The sequence below is a fragment of the Mirounga leonina genome, unplaced genomic scaffold, assembly GCF_011800145.1.
Source record: "Mirounga leonina isolate KUSES-001 unplaced genomic scaffold, KU_Mleo_1.0 Mir_93, whole genome shotgun sequence".
Lineage (NCBI taxonomy): Eukaryota > Metazoa > Chordata > Mammalia > Carnivora > Phocidae > Mirounga > Mirounga leonina.
In genome coordinates this window covers 24202640-24218607 of record NW_023270854.1, presented here as the reverse complement: position 1 = coordinate 24218607, position 15968 = coordinate 24202640, and positions in this window count along the sequence as shown.

Genomic DNA, 15968 nt, shown 5'->3' with positions numbered 1-15968 from the left:
CACTTTAAAAGGTTGAATTTTATGCTCTGTGAATTATACCTCAATAAAAATAATGTGGCTCCCAAGTGACACGTTTCCCCCTGCCTGCCATACTTTTCCACTCTTTCCTTAGTCTTTTTTCATCTGCATTACCTCAAGCCAAGTATATCTATTCTGTACTTTGCAGTTAATTATCTTTAATATAGCAGAAATTTATTTTGTCTTTGTTCTATGTCTTCTTGTTAATTTAACTCATCTCGAGGCATCTGGGTGGCTCAGTCCACAGGACACGTAAATCCTGATCTCAGGCTCGTGAGTTCAAGCCCCACGTTGGGCACAGAGCTTACTTAAAAAAAAAAAAATTAGCTCATTTTTCTATCCTTACAAAATCTTGAACATGTAATGCTGGCATATGAAAGTGATCTCCTCAAGTTACATAACATTTATAAATGTGACAAATGTGTATCTTTCACTAAGACATTGATTACAAAGTATTGAATAAAAATTGGTCATCAGCAGAATGAGGCACTTTACCTTAATAAAATGTATTTTGGAAATTGTATGTATGTGAATAATTCTATTATCTGGAGTGACTGGGAGTTTAAGTCTGTGTTAGTGGTTTCTATTGACTCTCGCTCATGGTAGTGTATTTCCTCACATATTTTAAATTTTGGATTGTAAATGCATGTTTTGCAGGGTTTCATCTGTGAGATTTTTGTGCGGTCTCTGGACAGCAGTATTGCATTTGGATCTCATGGTGCTTTCAGCCTGAGATGTTAATCTCTTACCAGAGGTAAGGTAGGGGCTTACTGAATCATACAGAAAATATAAACTTGAATGCTAAGTCTAGATGAAGGCAGAGCCCTCATTATAAATTATCAGGGGACATATGTTTTCTATCCAGAGCCCTGGACAAGATAGATAAGCTACCATAATATCTCTCTTTGCAAGAGAGCAGATTTTTTCCCTGTCACTTTTTTTTTTTTTAAGTAGCCTCCATACCCAGCATGGGGCTCAAGGTGAGGCATTGAACCCACAACCCTGAGATCAAGACCTGAGCTGAGATCAAGAGTCAGAGGCTTAATTGCCTGAGCCACCCAGGCACCCCTTTTCTATCAGCTTTTTATCAAGGGTATAAGCCTTAAAAATTCTTGGCTCTATGTAGGAATTACAGTTCTGGTGCATGCTTGCCTCAGACCCTGAGTCTTTCCCTTTTGTGGCATCTAATCTGAAGCTCTTTGGGTACCAACATTGGCCACCCTCCCATCCCACCTCCTCTTGAATCAGAGTAGCGACAGCATCAGCCTGCTTCCTTCTTTGGTTTGTTTTCTCCTTTTTCTTTTTGGTTGCAGGATTTTCCTTTCTTCAGTAAAAGCTCAGTTAATACAATCGAAAGTTATTCATTATCTTTTATCTAGCATTTCTAGGTGTTTTTACATTAGGAAGGTCTGATGCCATTTATAATAAATATACATTTGGTCTTTATCTGTGGTTCCTAGCTCACAGCTCCCAAAACCCTTGGAATTTCCTGAGCAATAAGGGCAATGGGAGCATCTTCTGTCATAATATTCAGTCTTTGTCCTCAGTTCCTGAAGTCACTTTCAAGCCATAAAAGTGACATGGGTGTCTCGTTATTCATAAAAAGGCCTTTCCTGGGGCACCTAAGCTTCTGACTCTTGGTTTCAGCTCAGGTCATGATCTCAGGGTCTTGATATAGAGCCCTGTGTCAGGCTCCACGTGCAGTGGGGAGACTGCTTCTCTCCCTCTCCCTTTCCCTCTGTCCCTCCCCCAGTTCATGTGCATATGTGCTCTCTCTCTCTCTCTCTCTCTCTCAAATAAATCAATAAATCTTTAAAAAAAAAAAAATCTTTCCCACCACAACTGGGTTAATGTTAATGAGATGACTTTTGGAAAGAACCTAAAGGTGGGGAGCTGGTTGCCAGGGAAACCAACCATGAATAGAGGGGTGGAACTTTCAGTTCCATCCCCTGACTCTTACAGAGGGGGGGAAGTGCTGGAAGTTGAATCAGTCACCGATGGCCAATGATTTAATCAACAATCCTATGTAATGAAACCTCCGTAAAACCTAAAAGGAGGGGGTTGGAGGGGCACCCTGGGGGCTCAGTCAGTTACACCTCTGACTCTTGGTTTGGGCTCAGGTCGTGATCTCACGGTAGGGGGATCAAGCCCCGCTTTGGGCTCTGCGCTCAGCATGGGGTCTACTACAGATTCTCTCTCCCTCTCCCTCCCATTCACTCTCTCTCTCTCTCAAATAAAATCTTTAAAAGGAGGGGGTTGGAGAGCTTCCAGGTTGGTGAGCCAGAATGCTTCCACATGCCACCATGCCAGCCCCCTAACTCCATGGGTACAAAATCTTCTTTGTTACCTTGCCCTAGGTATCTCTTCATCTGGCTGCTGATTCATATCCTTTCATATCCTTTGTAATAAGCCGGTAATCTAGTGAGTAATGGGTTTCCTGAGTTCTCTGAGCCACTCTAGCAAATCAGTTGAACTCGAGGAGGAAGTCATGAAAACCTCTGATTTATGGCCTGTCAGTCAAGAAGCCTAGGTAACAACCTCATCTTGCAACTGGCTTCTGAGGTAAAGGGTAGTCTTGTAGGATGGAGTCCTTAGCTTGTGGGATCTGATGCTGGGTAGACAGTGTCAGAATTGAGTTGAATTGTAGGACACCCAGCTAGTGTCAGAGAATTGCTTCGTGGTGTGGACGACCAGCTCCCGTGTTGGAACTGGGTACAGAACCCTTAGAAGGTTTCTAAGTTTTCAAGTCTGCTGCATGACCAGAAATGCATGTTCCTAAGGCACAATTTCTCCCTATTGACCTGGCCAAGATAACAAGGGCTTGAGTGAGGAGGAGGGAAGGATTCACATGCTACTGATGGAAGTCTAAGCTGCTACATCAATTCCCAGGGGGATTTGGCAACAATAATTCCATCTCTGGGAATTTACCCTATTGAAAGTATCAGGGATATGTGCAAAGTTTCAGCTTGCAGGATGTTTGCGTCAGCGTAGGATTTCCAAAAATTATAAACTGTTTAAATATTCCAGGCAAGAAGAAGAAAAAAGAAGAAGGGGAAAAGCACTTATGTCAGGAAAGGAAAACTTTCTGAGAAATTCCCAGCAAATAAGGGCTTAGGGCTCCTGGGACCAACCACATCTCCTGGCCATCCCTCGTTAATAAGGGAAACTGGGAAAGGTAGAATTTTTATTTGGGTACAAAATCAAGGTATTCTTAATAAGAAAGAAGGGAGGAATGGACACTCTAGTGTCCGTCAATCTGTCCATCTGTTCATCTATCCATTCACCCATCCATCTGTCTACCCACTCTATCTATCCATATATCTATCTATCATCTATCATCTATCTATCTGCATCTGAAAGGATAGACATAAATTCTTCTGAGGGTTGAATTTTATTTATTTTTAAGATTTTTTATTTATTTGTCAGAGAGAGAGAGAGAGAGCACAAGCAGGGGAAGCTGCAGGCAGAGGGAGAAGCAGGCTCCCTGCTGAACAAGGAGCCTGATGGGGGACTCGATCCCAGGAACCCGGAATCATGACCCGAGCTGAAGGCAGACGCTTAACTGACTGAGCCACCCAGATGTACCAAGTCGGTAGAATTTTAAAGGTGATTTTTACTTTCTTATTTTTGCATATTTGAGATTCTAAATTTATTTTCAGTGAAGATAAATTTTTATAAAAAGGAGAAGTCATTTAAAAGAGTTTACAGTTATTAAGGATGGAATGGCACATGGTGGAATTAGGACCAAAACCAGGTTTGGTGCCAGAGAAGCTGTGAGAAGCAGAGAACCAAAATATCTCAGGAGTGGGGGATGAAGAGAGTTTATGGAGACATAGCAACTGAGGTTTGTAGGGCATTCTGGTTGTTCTTGCTGGGTTGTTGTTTCCTTAGCTTTTAATTTAGAGAGAGTCAAAATATCGCCTGATGTCTTTTTTTTTTTTTTAAGATTTTATTTATTTATTTGAGAGAGAGAGTGCATGCAGGTGCACAAGAGCCAGGAGGCAGGGGCTCAGGGAGAGGAGCAGAGGGGGAGGGAGAGGGATAAGCAGACTCTGCAACTGAGCACAGAGCCAGACACAGGGCTCAACCCCAGGACCCTGAGATCATGACCTGAGCTGAAACCAAGAGTCAGACGCTTAACCGACTGAGCCACCCAGGCACCCCAAAATATTACCTGATGTCTTAAAGATGCTGCCTAACCTATTTGGAATTTATAGAGCAGAAGATAGGACTCCGCCATGTTACAGGCTGCCCTATTTTTAAAGCTAGAATATCTTGATTATGTGTAGATTTTGCTAACACCCTGGTAGCTGTCTGACACTGTGTATGACTTCTCATCTCAGCTCTTTAGTTGGTGGACAATGTTCCAAGACCTCCTTAGTGTGGTATTCAGTCTCAGAAGGCGCACCAGAGCTATCTTCCCCAGGAGAAGAAGACCATATGGCTATTAGCATCACAGCAACTGCTTGGTCTTGAAATTTTCTGGCCCCAGAAGGACAAACACAATGTGCCGAGAACTCAGAGAAGCCCAGTTCATACCTAAGTTTAAGTGGATGATGACAGCAACCATTTACTGAGTTTACTGTATTTTCTCATTCAGTCCTTAAAACCACTTCACAAGATCGGTGCTTATAGATAAGAAAAGCAAGGTTCAGGCCAGTTAAGTAACTTGTCTAAGATCACACAGCTAAGAAAGTAGGAGAGAATGACCACAGGTTGTCTGGTTCTGGAGTCTATGTTCAAATTCATTGTGTCATCCTACTCCTGATGTGACCAACCACCTGATTTGCTCTGGATTGTCCTGGTTTCAGCATTTAAAGTCCCCCATCTTGAGCAGCCCCTCCATCTCAGGCAAACCCAGATGGTGGGTCACCTGGGCAGCTCTCCTTTCTCTCGTCCAATCCCAATCCTATCAGTCTAAAGCCCACTCCTGGTCTTCCCTCTTCTCTGAAGGCCTTCCTGACCTCCCCAGCTACCTTTGGGAGCCCACCTGGCATTTCCAGGTCTCTTCCCACTGAGCACTCTGTGTGTGTTTTTCACACGTGGATGCCTTCAGTGCCCACCTGGCTGCCATTGAGGCTGGGTGTTTTCTCTAGTGCTTAGGGCAACAATGGGCACATAATTAGTACCAAAGGATAAAATCTTAGTGGAATTAATCAGTGAATGAATTATTAACATCACCTAAAGCAAATACTTGCAGAGCATTTGTTATGAGTCAGGCATGATTAGGTGCTGTGGGAAATGAATAAGTGACTTCTAACTACATAAATAATGAATTAATGTGAATAAGTGAATTACTCACTAGGGTAGAGGCCTGTGCTGTTGGTGATGTCAACGAAGATTAAGGGATGTTGCACCACAGCCTTAATGTCTGTAATAACACCAGTGGGACCCACAGCAGCAATACCACTCTGCTTCGGTAGGTCCTATAGCTTTTAAAATTTCTCATTCACATAATCTCATTCCTCTGACTCCAAGCAAGCATTGGAGATAAGCGAAGGAGATATGCAAAGCCCCATTTTACAGGCAAGAAAAGTGAGTCAGAAAGGACCCACGGCCTATGATCTAAACCCACGATTGTACAGTGGAGGTTTTCAGGCCATGCAAAGGGCACTGTTGTGTTTTGTGGTCTGCATAACTTTCTAAATAATTACATTCCAGGATAACATTTAAAGAGTGGGAGATTTCACATAAGAACCTAGAATTCTGGTTTGTTTTGACAAAATGGAAGATATAATATCCCCAAGTTCTCAATAATGGCTATCACTTTGGATGAAGCATTGACTCTCTAGCTCTTTCACGTGCAGGACCTTCCTGGCCTAGGTTACCCAAGGCATCAAACCAAAGAGACCAGACAGTAAGGACAGTATCTCCAGTGCGAGAAGGTGGTGGTTACAAGTAGCCTCAGGGTCTCCAAGAGTGTTGTCCTCCTTGGGGTTGTTCCAAATGATCAAGGACACATATGGGACTGGCCACATCTACCCAGGCCTTGAGCACACCCTTCTCTTCCAGGAATTTAGAAGATGTCCTTGTCTTCTGCCTTGCTGTCATCACAGTCTCCCTCTGTCATCTAATCGGTCAAGTCATAAGCTAAACTTCTGATTTTTTCCCCCAGTTAGCATTAGTAAATGGCAACTCCATTCTTATAGTTGTTCAGGTCCAAACCGTGGGGTCCATGCTTGCCTGTCTCATACCCCACTGCAGCAAACCTTGGCTCTGCCTTAGAAATAAATCCTGGAACTGCCTACTGTCTACTTCTGTGCTTGAGCAGACCACCTTAAGCTTGCTTGGACCACTGTAGTAGCCTCCTCATTGTTCTTTCTGATTCCACCACTACCCTGCTGCTGTCTATTTTCCAAAGCTGCCACTTTATTAAGATATAAGTGAGTGCTCAAATCCCTCTATAGTTTGCCAACGGAGTAAGTCCATTGTCCTTAACATGGCTCTGGGTTACTCTCTACCTTCATCTCCACCTTTCTCCTCCCTGTTCATTCTGTGGTAGCCATACTACCTCCTGTCCCCACCCCATGGATCTTTGAACACAACAAGCATGATATTGCCTGGCGTCTCTGTACTTGCTGGTGGTTTCAGTTATGTAAAGCTGTATAACAGATCACCCAACATTTAGTGGCTTTAAACAGTAATAATCATCCATTATCTCTTTTGGATTCTGTGAGATGGAAACCAGGAGTGGCTTATCTGGGTAGTTCTGGCTTATGCTATTTCATGAGGTTACAGTCAGATGTTGGCAAGGACAAGTCATCTGAAGCTTGAGTGGGATGGGGGCAATCTATTTCCCAGGGGGCTCACCCCATGGCTGGCCAGTTAGTGCTGGCTGTTGGCAAGAGGTCTCTCAGTTCCTTACCACGTGGACCTCTCCACGGGTTTGTAGGATGTCTTGAGGACACGAAGGTTGGATCCCTTCAGAGTGACATAGCCAAGAGAGCAAGGTGGAAGCTACACTGCCTTCTATGGCGGCCTCAGATAGTCACACGCTATTACTTCTGATGTGTTCAGTTGGTCCCACGAAGCTGCATAGGGTTGGGAGACCAGGAGGCAGAGATCACTGGGGGCCATCTTGGAGGCTGCGGTGACCCCAGTGTCTCGGCCTGCTGTGCTCTTCCTTCAGTAACTCCAGGGTTAACTTTCATGTTTCCTTAAGATCTTTGTCCATATAGTCCTTATCAGAGAGGCCTTTACAGGCCACCCCTTATAAAATTACACCTCTTCCCCCCTGACATTCTTATCCTGCTTTACTTCTCTTCACAGCACTTACGATACCCAAAATGTTGTGTATGGTTTGTTTTTTTGGCTCTCAACAGTAGAATGAACCCCCAGTGTGTGGTGCATAGAAGGTACCTCATATTTTTCAAATTAATGAATGAATAGCCTATAGGCATTAAATATTTGTTGAAAGAAGGAAATCTTACCTCTTTAAATATACCTCCTCACTTCATATCAGGGTACATCCGATCAACATGGTTTAGCACTACTTGATGTTGACCTTGATCACCCGGCTGAGGTGGGTTTGTCTGGTTTCTCCACTGCAAAGGTCCCAGGTTTTCCCCCTTTCCATTCTGCACTCATTGGAAGGAACTCACATGTGAAGCTCATACTTAAGGGGGAGGGAGTTATGCTCCCTCCCTGAGGAGGGATTGTCTGCATATTTTATTTGGAATTCTTTTGCCAAGATTTGTCTCTTCTTCCTCATTTACTTATTCAATCTTTTTTTTTTTTTTTAAAGATTTTATTTTATTTATTCATGAGAGACAGAGAGAGACAGAGGCAGAGGAAGAAGCAGGCTCCCAAGGAGCAGGGAGCCCGATGCGGGACTCGATCCCAGGACTCTGGGATCATGACCTGAGCCGAAGGCAGACGCTTAACCATCTGAGCCACCCAGGCGCCCCTCAATCTTTTTTTTTTTTTAATCAGCATGGATTCACGGATATATATATTTTATACTTTGGGTTATAATCCAATTGTACTTGATTTTATTGCTCAAGCTGCTCCGGTTCTGGCCATAGGGAGCTCTTTCAGTTGACGTCTGTGCCTCTTGGACATATCCCCGTGCGTGCATGAGGGTTTTGTTTTGTTTGTTTTTGTGTCTTATTTATTTTTGTTTTTAGCATTTCCTTATTTTTTTGGCACTGCAAGATGCTCTAGGCTCCTCTCATTTATTTCTTGTCCCAGACATAATGTCTCTAAAGAGCTCTGGTTCCTTTTACCGGAGAATAGTTATTAGAAACCAAGATGTGCGAGTGTACTTCAAAGACTCCTACCGTTTCCTCCGAACTGGTCTTTCTAGACTACCACCTCCCTTCATGGCACCCTGACCACCACCCACAGTACTGCTTCCACATTTGCTCTGTCCACCCTCCTCCTCCGTTCTTCCCTCTGCATCTTCTACATCATATATCTGATCATGGCAAGAATTTAACACTGCTCTTGGGTTGAAGTTTGAACTGCTCTGCACAGTGTAAAACTCCCTTCCTGACCTGGCCCCTACCCACCCCTCTGGCCTTGTATTTTCCCATCGCCACAACCCGGAGGCTGCATTCAGGCCAACCTGAACTTGCTTTCATCTCTGTGTCTTTACATTTGTTACACAGGACTTTCACATGACCGGGAGACAAACCCTTAGCCCAGTGATTGTCTGGTACCATTAAACCATCTCTCTCTCCTTTCTTTTGTTTGGAGTTGAAATTGAAGAGGGCCCTATGATACGAAAAGTAAATATTTGGTCTTTTGCCCTGGTTACTGCACCCAGCTCCTAAATCCCTTGGAATTTTCTGGGTAATAGGACTGTCTTTTGTTCTATTGAGGCCACTTTGGGTGGGCCCCTAGGTAACTTCAAGATCAGGGCTGGTCACCAGAAAGACCCAGGCATGATTAGAGGGCTGGAACTTTAAGCGCTGCCTCCCAACCTCCAGGGAGGGAAGAGGGCCTGGAGATTGAATGAATAACAAATGGTCAATGATTTACTCAATCATGCCTTTGTAATGAAACTTCCATAAAAACCCATAAACAGCGGTGCCTGGCTGGATCAATCAGTGGAGTGTGCTACTTTTGATCTTGGGGTTGTAAGTTCGAGCTCCACATTGGGTGTAGAGATTACTTTAAAAATAAAATCTTAAACACACACACACACAACCCATAAACAGTGGGATCTGAAGGGCTTCTGGGTTGGTAATTGGTAACATACCATGGTGCTGGGGGTGATGTGCCCAGAAAGGGGTGGGGGGCGGAAGCTCCCATTCCTCACCCTACTCATCTATTCCATTTGGGCTGTTCCAGCCTTTATAAGAAACCAGTCGATGTAAGTAAAGTGTTTTCCTGAGTTCTGTGAGCTGTTCTAGCAAATTACCGAAACCGAGGAGGGGGTCATAAGGACTCGTGATTTACAGTGGCTCAGTCAGACATAGGTGACAACCTGGGATTTATGATGCATCTCAGGTGGGGGCAGTCTTGTAGCACTGTGTCCTTAACCTGCAGGGTCTGTGCCAGCTCCACCAGTCCATGTCGGAATCAAACTGAATTGTAGGACACCAGCTGCTGTCTCAAGAGTTGGAGAATTGGTTGGTGGGGGGGAAAACTCCCACATATTTGTTTTCGGAAGTGTTGAAAGTAAAAACAGTTCACCGCCCTGCTGCTAGTTTGCTGTGGCCCAAACTCCATGCTATGATCTAGAAACGTGTGTGTGCATGTGTGTGATTGTGTGCACATGCGTGCGTGCGTGCAGTGGGCATGGGGCTGAGCTGGTCTTGCCTTTTACTTGCCCCCCCAAGTAGATCTGTGTCTCATGAAGGCAGACCCTTGTAATCCTTGTGGTGTCAGCACCTGGGCACGCACTTGCAACAGGAGATTCTCAAGTATTTGTTGCTTAAATCATTAACAGGATGAACGGCTAAGCCACAAAAAAATGATTAAATGTAAGGATGGGTAAATGGGGGCGCCTGGGTGGCTCAGTTGGTTAAGCGACTGCCTTCGGCTCAGGTCATGATCCCGGAGTCCCCAGATCGAGTCCCGCGTCGGACTCCCTGCTCGGCGGGGAGTCTGCTTTGTCCTCTGACCCTATCCCCTCTCATGTGTCCTCTCTCTCATTCTCTCTCTGTCAAATAAATAAATAAATAAATAATCTTTAAAAAAAAAAAAAAAGGATGGGTAAATGAATGGATGGATGAATTGGTTGTCTCTTTCTTATTTGCCCTCAGGGTCAAGAGCAGTTTCCAAATGCTGACATTTTGAACACTGAACAGGACTGAACGGCCTTTTGAACACCGCAGTGGTCTGTGGGCCACGTACATGGGCACGCACACACACGCACTTGTGAGCCTCAGCTCCCCTTTCTCCACAGCATACCAGTGCAGAAAGAGGGGTGCAGCGTGTGAGAAGGCTGCCTTAAGCTCATGCTTGGGGGATGCTTCCTGGGAAAGTGAGGTTTTCTTTGTGGTCAAATTACAGGCAGTGCCTTGAAAGACCATACAACTCCTCACGCCTCAGATGCTTATTTCTGGCTCCCCTGGCATCTGGGAGGACTGGGTGGGAGGACTGTAAACACTGCTGGGATCTGAACAGATGGAGAGGAATGTGAGGGAGGCTGGGGGAGATGGTGGAGCAGGGCCCAGGCAGGGGCCTGAGGCAGGAAGGTGGGGTCTTGGGCCCTGATCAGGAAAAGGGCTTGAATGCCAGGTGAGGAGGTGAAGTTTTTCCTAGAGAACTCTTTTATTTTTCTTAAAGATTTACTTATTTATTTTTGAGATGGAGGGAAGGGCAGAGGAGAGAAAGGATCCTCAAGCAGACTCCCACTGAGCGCAGAGCCTGAGATCATGACCTGAGCTGAAATCAAGAGTCGGAAGCCTAAATGACTGAGATACCCAGGCACCCCCCTCCCAGAGAACTCTTTTAAAATAGATCATCAACAAAGAAATATACCCTTATTTTTTATTATAAAGTAATAAATATTAATTATGGAAATATCAAATGCTATTGGAAAGAATAAAGATAAAAATATCACAAGTCAGCACATCACCCAGAAAAAGCAATTGTTAACAATTTCGTGTCTTTCTCTCCAGTAATTTTTAGATGCAGTCATACGTGTATGGTGGTTTATAATTTGTCTTTAAAATGTAGTTAATATACACAAGAAACAACAGGAGTTGGTGAGGATGTGGAGAGAAAAGAACACTCCGATACTGGTGGTGGGAATGCAAACTGGTGCAGCCACCATGGAAAACAGTGTGGAGATGCCTCAAAGCTAAAAATAGAACTACCCTACCATCCAGTAATTGCCCTACTGGGTATTTATCTAAAAAATACAAAAACACTAATTCAAAGGGATACATGCACCCCTATGTTTATTGCAGCATTATTTACAATAGGCAAACTATGAAAGCAGCCCAAATGTCTCTCGATAGATGAATGGAAAAGAAGATGTGGAATATATACAATATATGATGGAATATCATTCAGCCATAAAAAAGAGTGAAATCTTGCCATTTGCAACAATGTGGATGGAGCTAGAGAGTATTATGCTCAGTGAAATAAGTCAGTCAGAGAAAGACAAATACCATATGATTTCACTCCTATGTGGAATTTAAGGAACAAAACAAATAAACAAAGGAAAAAAGAGAGAGAGAGAAACCAAGAACAGACTGTTAACTATAGAAAATAAACTGAGGGTTACCAGCGGGGAGGGGGGTGGGGGGATGGACGATACAGGTGATGGGGATCAAGGATCGCACTTGTGATGAGCACCGGGTGATGTATGGAAGTGTTGAATCACTATATTGTATACCCGAAATTAATATGACACGGTATGTTAACTAACTGGAATCAAAATAAAAACTTAAAAAAAAAAAGACATAGATGTGTTTTAAATAAAAAGTAATTAATATCTTGTGAACATTTCTCCATGAAGCGATCTTTTAAAACATGCTTTTTAAAGGCTGCATAGGATTCTATCTATAATTTATTTAAACAACTCCCTATTAATGGTATCTGATTTTTGTCAATTTTTTAAACTATAAATAATGCCTTGATGGCATTCTTGTATATGCATATCTATGTGCACCTGGGATTATTTCTTAAGAATAAATTTCTAGCAACAGAATTACTAGATCAAAGCTTCTGTTGATTTCAAAGGACTTTTGTGCCTTAGGTCCTAGGGAATGACTGCAAGTTTTTGAGAAGAGTGATCTGGGAAAGGTCTTCTTTTCTTTCTATGTTCGCTGATCACTTTCATCTTCTTTGTGGAAGACAGTCCAGGGGGCTCCTGCCTGACCTGCACTCTTTTTCAAGAATGATTCAGTGTCCAGAGTGCCCGTAAAGAGGGGCCCTCCCCTTCGTGTTCCTGCTACACACATCCCCTCCCCCTCCATTCTGCCCATTCCTGGACCCACAGGCCCCACCCCCCATCCTCCGCATCCCTGGCCACACACGTTTCCCTGACCAACCTCCCAGTCCCTGACTATGACCTGTAGGGCCCAGGGATGGCCAGGGCTTGGTAGGGGCTGAGGCCACAGAGAACTGAGGTGGGGTGGGTATGCCATGTGCTTGCTGAGCAGAGATCCCCTCATCCCCCCGCCCATTGACAAGATCCTCACTCACCCCATATCCTGGGATGTCTAATGCCTTACCCACAATTTCTATAAATCCCTGGGCTAATGTGTCCTTGAGTCACTCTGGCTCCATATCTTCCCTTTTTTCTGTCCCTTTCCCTTTGACCCTTACCATCTACTCCACCACCCAGGGACGCTGAGTGTCTTATCCTAGAAAATGGAACTGGTTGTGGAGTCTGAGTGGCTCGGTCAGTTAAGCATCTGCCTTTGGCTCAGGTCATGATCCCAGGGTCCTGTGGGCTCCCTGCTCAGTGGACAGCCTGCTTCTCCCTCTCCCTCTGTCTCCCAGCTCGTCCTCTTGCTCTCATTCTCATTCTCAAATAAATAAATAAAATCCTAAAATGTAACTGGCAACTCAGGGATTTATATGAGGAGACTTTTATTGCGGCTTCAGACTGAATAAATTAAAACCCAATATTCTTGTCTTTAAAGTCCCCCGCCCCCACCCTCCACCCACTTCCATAGTTCCAGCCCCCATAGCCCTGCTCCAGCCACCCTTCTCCCCGGTTCAACTCTCCCTCCCTCCTCTCTCTCCCCTCCCCTTATTCCACTCTACAGCCTCAGGGTATTCCCTAGATTTTCCTGAGCAGAAGTTTGGTGGCAGCAGGTAATGGTTTACCTTACCCCCGTACCCTCCATTCCATGTGGTTTCACACAACGCTGGACACAGTCTTGGGTTTCTGTCCATACTAGGCGGCCCCTGAGGGGCCCAGGACAAAGTGAGGGGAGAAAGGAGAGGAAAGACTCAGGCCTGGAGGACAGTCCACTTAGCATGATGCCATGCCCCCATCCTGGAAATCCTTCCAAGGAAGCTCCCTTCCCACTCGAAATCTGAAGTTTTATGAGAATAGCACAGAGGTACTCTCACAATAAAGGATGTTTATGGGCTGACGGAATGGGAACTACCTCTTCTCTCTACCTCCCAGAGCTATTGAGGGGTCAAATGACATAATAGATAAGACAGTGCCTCATAAAACACCACACAAATATAAGAGCTTGTTATAAGATGGCTTTTCCTGGGAAATGTCATCTGAGTTCCAAACAATCACTTTCAAATGAACTCTTGGAATGTAATCATAGTGCACATCTGTTGTTTTGGGTTGCCCGGTGGCCCTTCCCCCTTCTTCTGCTGACAACACCACTCACCCCTTGCCCTCTGGGGAAATGTGCCTTCTCAGCTCCAAACTGATTTTACTGCTGGGGCTGCCGTTACATCAGTCCACTGCCAGGACTCAGGGATGGTCATGTGACCCGGGCTTGGCCAATCACAGTAGCCCCTGCCCCCATGATTTGTCCATGGGATACTTGACCAAAGTCTGGTCAATCACCTTTCTTCCTTGACATGTTGACATACTAAAGCATTGAGAAAGGCCCTTTCCTTCCTCTGAAGGTTGCTGAGCTGGGGTGACATGAGCTGTTAACAGCCTTACCTTACCCCGACTTGCCTCAAATGGCCACGTAGAGGAAACCTGCAGTAGGAAAGAGGAAGGCCAGTCTGGGGGTTGACCCTGGGCAGCTGAAGCTGGAGTAGGAGAGAGGCTCCCAGAGCAGCTTTGGCAGCCCTGGTCTGTGTCCCGGGGACAGACATTGTCCCTGTGCCTTCCTGTCTCCTGAACAACAAACACATTTCTCCTTCTGCTACAAAAGACTTTTTGTGTCACATCTGAAAGAATCCTGGTTAACACAAGTTAACCCATTTGTAAGTTGAAGGTGACTATGTATGAACAGTCTCCATGACTTCCTGTGGGAATACCTTCTTTCTTCAGAGAGATTTGAAATATTTCACGGGCAGGAGGCTTGGTCTTGTTGCAGGGTGGTCAGCAAACCATAAAGGCATCATTAGCGAATAAACTGAGCTGAACTGGTAATCTTTACAGTAAAGCCTGCAGGGGTCTTCCATCCTTTTCAGAACATGTGGAGCTATAAAAAGTAATACATAATAGATGTTAAGTTTGTGCCATTGGACGAGCCAATGAATACATTTATACTTAAATTAAGGGAAACTGAGTGCCCGTTCACTTTCATTTCCAACAAGAGGCAATTCTGTTCACTGCACAGACTCCAGAGTCAAGGCCTATGTGCTCTAAGGAAAAGGTGAAGGAAATTGGAACTTCTTTTGCTGTTCTGGGATCTTGTTTTGAATATCATTTAAAATGACTGGGTCTTACCCAGATACTGGCAACCATTCTTTGCCAAAGAGATTTCTGCCAAAATAAGATGTGAACTGTAGATTGGATCAGTTGAATGGAATATGGCGTCTCAGGCCACACAGAGGCCACACAGGGGACATGCAGAGAGGTGTGGTTTCTGCGTGGGGATGGGGGCACCAGCTGGTAGGCAGTCTAGCACAGCTCACTTTTAGAAAAATCAAAGCAAAACACCACCACCGCCCCCAATATAACATCATCTTGAGCAAGAAACTGTAGCAAGGAGCAGCAGGGGAGATGAAGCAATTTAAGAGCTAGGATGGCACTTAGAAATTTTAGATTGCTTCACCCTGTTAGCAAATATCAAATAAATACATTTCAATTTTTTAAAAGATTTTTATGTATTTATTATTGAGAGAGAGAGAATGATAGAGAGAGAGCATGAGAGGGAGGAGGGTCAGAGGGAGAAGCAGGCTCCCTGCTGAGCAGGGAGCCCGATGCGGGACTCGATCCTGGGACTCCAGGATCAGGACCTGAGCCGAAGACAGTCGCTTAACCAACTGAGCCACCCAGGCGCCCAATACATTTCAATTTAAGCCAGGCATTATTAACCTTAATTTGTGTTTCTGTTGAAGATTAATAAATATTTCATAGAGGCATACATTGGAGATATTGTGGGTTTGGCTTTAGCTCACCACAGTAAAGCAAGTATCACCATAAAGTAAACCAAACAAATTTTTTGTTTCCCAGTGCATATAAAAGCTATGTTTACACTATATGGTGGTCTATTAAGGGTGCAATAGAATGGTGTCTAAAAAAAATGTACACTGGGGTGCCGGGTGGCTCAGGTGTTAAGCATCTGCCTTCGGCTCAGGTTGTGATCCCGGGGTCCTGGGATCGAGTCCCGCATCCGGCTCCCTGCTCAGTGGGAAGCCTGCTTCTCCCTCTCCCACACCCCCTGCTTGTGTTCCTGCTCTCACTGTCTCTGTCAAATAAATAAATAAAATCTTAAAAAAAAAAAAGAAAAGAGGGGCGCCTGGGTGGCTCAGTCGTTAAGCGTCTGCCTTCGGCTCAGTTCAGGATCCCAGGGTCCTGGGATCGAGCCCCGCATGGGGCTCCCTGCTCCGCGGGAAGCCTGCTTCTCCCTCTCCCACTGCCCCCCTGCTTGTGTTCCCTCTCTCGCTGT